At 48.0% G+C, this 3,992-nt stretch overlaps 1 long non-coding RNA gene across 1 annotated transcript; it reads right to left on the bottom strand.

Annotated features, from left to right (window-relative positions):
• LOC110398063 lies at positions 923–3,969 on the bottom strand. The gene is made up of 2 exons (XR_002438175.1): positions 3,783–3,969; positions 923–3,145 (listed from the first exon to the last, which is right to left on the bottom strand). It is a non-coding gene; the product is annotated as an uncharacterized LOC110398063 (long non-coding RNA).

The following is a 3,992-nucleotide window of genomic DNA, read 5'->3' as shown; positions in this document are numbered from 1 at the left end:
AATTGAGGGGAGACCATCTGCTCGTCATGGTGCACCATGGACTCACCACTTGGATTTCTAATCTTATGCTGGAATCCCATCACAGCTGAACACAACTCCTCCCGTTGCATTAGATTTATCATCTGATTCCAGGCTCTGCTCCTGCATTCCCTCCAGTAATGACATCAAATTCCCCAATTCTCGTTTCTCTTCTAAGCGCATTTGCTGTTATTCCTTAAGGGAGAGCAACGAATTTCCGCCGGGACTTCCACTGCAAAGAATCTAATTTAAACCACAATAACACTTCAAGTTCAGTCTGCAACTTGTCATTAAGTCCTCAGTGACAATCCAGCTAAGGCACACAGGATATTAGCGGCCTTTAAAGTGAGGGTAGAAGGAGTGTCATGAGAAAACTCAGAAAAATTCCATTTGCTTTTCTTGTCTTATTTTCCTAACTCCTCCTCCTCCACATCATAAATCCTGCACTTTCGGGCAGCCACATGAGAACTGTAGCATGGTAGCCCTAGTGGCTGGTGACAGCCGCAGTCTCTTCTGGAAGCCCACCAGCGTCCCGGATGCAGCAGCTATGGGCTAGCAGCCGCTGGGGAATGCTGCAGGGTTCCAAACATGAGGCACTCAGCTCCCGAATACCAAGCTATGCAGCACATGCTGAGGGTTCAGGAAGTTTTCCTCCCTGCACTTGAGAAGAATTCAGAATACAGAATTTATTTCATGGTTTTTACTATCTCATCACATTTCTGATCCCTGCAAAGTCAGCCGCATACTTCCATCACTTCTTTTACGAGCTTCCTGAGCTACGGATGATAAAACATGCTGGACCACCTTCCCACTATCTCTCCTTCCTATGGGCAAACAAACAGGGCAATTTCTATGACCTTCCTGCAGCAGTCCAACAAAGATTAGAAGAAGCAGGAGACTGCTAATTACACTGCTGTCACATAATCCACAAGCACGCAAAGTTGTACTTCAAGCATTGCCTTGAGGAGGCTAAGCAGATCTTAAATAAATAAATAAAATCTTAATTACATAATTAATTGAAAGCATCTTGATACCGATGTGGTCATTTTAACTCTTTGTAACTGGTCAGATGTTGTGAGTTAAAGTTGACCTACACTAAATTTACACTAAGCTCCTTTCAGATACGCTGCTTTCACCTTCTCAGCATTGAATCTTTCTTTACCTTTCCAGCCCACTGGCTCTGCTTACTGCATTCCCACTCCTATTCGCTCCTTGGCAATACCAGTTTGTAAGGCTGTACCTCTGAGGCTGATCATTAGCAACGTATCTCACTCAGGACCAGCAAGCACCATAGCTGGGCTCCCTACAGCAATCTTCTTGCAGTGAATAGCCTCACTTGTCTCCTGCTGGCTCCATAACCATTGTCCTTGATTCAGAAGAGCATAAACAGAAAACATTCAGAAGACTCCACAACATGTATGTGATAACCTAACCAAGATTTTGTCTAATCTTTTCTTACAGCTACAAAGAAGCTGTAAGGTATTTTCTCAGCCTCCCCCTGAATCCCACAAGCATTTAATCCCTGAATGACATCCTGCAAAAACAGAGCTCTACAGGCTGAGTATCTGGAAAAGTGTGTTGTTTCCCCAAGTTATGAACACACCTTCAATAGCAGTGAATTTATCCATCCGTGGTAGTCTTCTACCAGAAAGGGAAGGATAAAAAGCCTTATCTCCATCTTTCTGCATTACTGTTATTACCTATGTTCTCATTTCCTTCCTAAATAGCCACTTCTCCACTTTCACTTTTCCTTTGGAAGCTCGGTACCTCAAGTCATCTTGCTTCTCAGAAAGATCACTCAAATCTTTTAAGATTGGTAGGAAAAAAAAAAAAGCAATATTTGAAGACAGAATGTACTTTTTTATATATAAAAAAGGTACATAGTTATAAACTGCTACAAAATCTTCGGTATTACAGTTTATCCCATCCCTGTTTGCTGCCGTAAGCAGGAAAAGATTCATGGCTATGAAGATAAAAAGCACAACGTAGCTCTTTGTTCATCTTTGTTTCTTTAATGCCTGGCAGTTATTAAAATTGTGCTCTCAGCCGTGCCTGGGCTCACAGCGCAGACTGGGGACGGTGCTACCCAAGGTTAGCTGTGAGAAGTTGAAATACTGCTAGGCAGACCTTCACAAGCAAAGGAGGGTGATGTAAGGGAAGAAGAATTACTTTGTCATCTCCAGTTTAACAAACTTTCCAGCAGCTAACAGCAGAGCAAACACATGCATCTGCACAGCCCTACATCTCACGGAACCAGCCCTTACTACACCCTGAGCAGCAGAGAGGTGAAACTGTACCAAGGCACACACAGTGTGTTCCAGGTGCAGCACAGCAGCCCCCATGCCAACACACACTGTGCACTGTGTTCCTGCCCAGCAGCTGTGGATCTGCTGGCCTTGAAGCGTGTGTGGTGCTAAGGCTTCTCTGGGACCCACTGCCTGAGAGGCTGCTGAGGAGAGAGTGAACCAAAGCGCGTGTGTACTAACAATACTGTCATCTCCTAGAAAACGATGATACAGTGTGTTCCTCACTCTCGAGTACATCACGATGAAAGTAAATAGTTGGTCTAGCTAACGAACCGTGTATTCTGTTTAGATATTATCTTTGACAGTGTTTGCTTGGGAGAATTATATTTGTTCCCAGCAAAGACCAAATTACTTCCTGAGGTGGCTATCACGAATGCCTCCGCCTCCAGACAGGAGGGAGGTGACCAGGACAGAGAGCTGCTTTATCAGGGACTGGGCTGCCAGAATTCTTCCAACTCCTTCACTGCCACGTGGACAAACCAGAAGAGCTTCCCAAATCAGGCCCAGCACATCAACAGAGCTAGAGATGGGGCTTCAGCTCACTGGTACCCAGTGGTCAACCTGTGAGAAGGGGCACGGGGTCCTTACAGCACTTGCACACATCAACGCAGTGACCCCAGTACAGGCACTGCTCTGCCTGGCAGTGCCACACCATTCACACTCCCCCAGAGGACGCTTGTCAGCAAGTCCACTCTCTTTCCTGTGCAGGATGAGTAATTCAACCGGTTTTGACGCAAAATGTTTATTTCTTGACGTTTTCTCAGGAGGTTTGCAAATAAAATTCCTGAAGAGTCCTCCCTACAGAGAAGCTCATGTTGTGCCTGAAAAAAACAGATTACAGGAACTTCACCACTTAATAAACTGTATATCTCAAGAAAAAAAACCACGATGGCCCATTATCTCAGCAGTAACTGCCACGATACAGCAAAATGTAACAGCTTCAGAAGACAGAGCATCTGCTGAAGTCCAAAGTCATTTCCATTGTTCAACAGCAAAAATTTTGTTAGCTCGCTGCCCATTGACAACTATCCAGAGCAGCCCACTACAGAGAACCGAGATCATTAGCCAACGCATCATAAGAGATCACTTTTAAAATAATGACTGTAAACTGTAAGGACTTTTCCAGGACTGCAGTAATCTTGACCAGTCTCCTCCAGGCACATTCCGTCCAAGAGGCACCAGCAGTCCCACACTAGCTCTCCCCGTGGGAGTGCACATCACCTCCTGCCTCAACCCAGCTGTCAGGGGCTGCTGGCAGTCACCTGGCGAGGCTGGCACAGCCCTCACCCCGCAGCTCTCCTCTCTTGACCCCCTGAAGCACATTGGGTGGCTCCGGTCCCCTCCAGCCCCACCGTGCCTGCACCTCGCCACTGCCGCCCATCCCACAGCTTCCCACGCCCTTCTCGTAGACCCTCCGACCCTCCACCTCCCCTCACACAACCCCGCTGCTTGGCTCACCCTTGGCAACTACGGGGGCAGCAGGAGAGGGACGACGGGGGCATCCCTAAGGCACGCTCTAGCTTCTGGCGGGACGCTCGGCGCCCAGCGGCGCGGCTGTGCGAGCGATGAGCGCTCCCCAGCTACACCCGTCCGCTGCCCGGCGCGCCGCCGAACCGGGCAGGGCCGCGGCTCCGAACACTGCCCGCCCGCGACCCCCACCCCGCGGCG

Source organism: Numida meleagris, chromosome 4 (assembly GCF_002078875.1).
Source record: "Numida meleagris isolate 19003 breed g44 Domestic line chromosome 4, NumMel1.0, whole genome shotgun sequence".
Classification (NCBI taxonomy): domain Eukaryota; kingdom Metazoa; phylum Chordata; class Aves; order Galliformes; family Numididae; genus Numida; species Numida meleagris.
The sequence above is the reverse complement of the archived record's forward strand: the minus strand, read 5'-3'. Positions and strand labels throughout refer to the sequence as shown.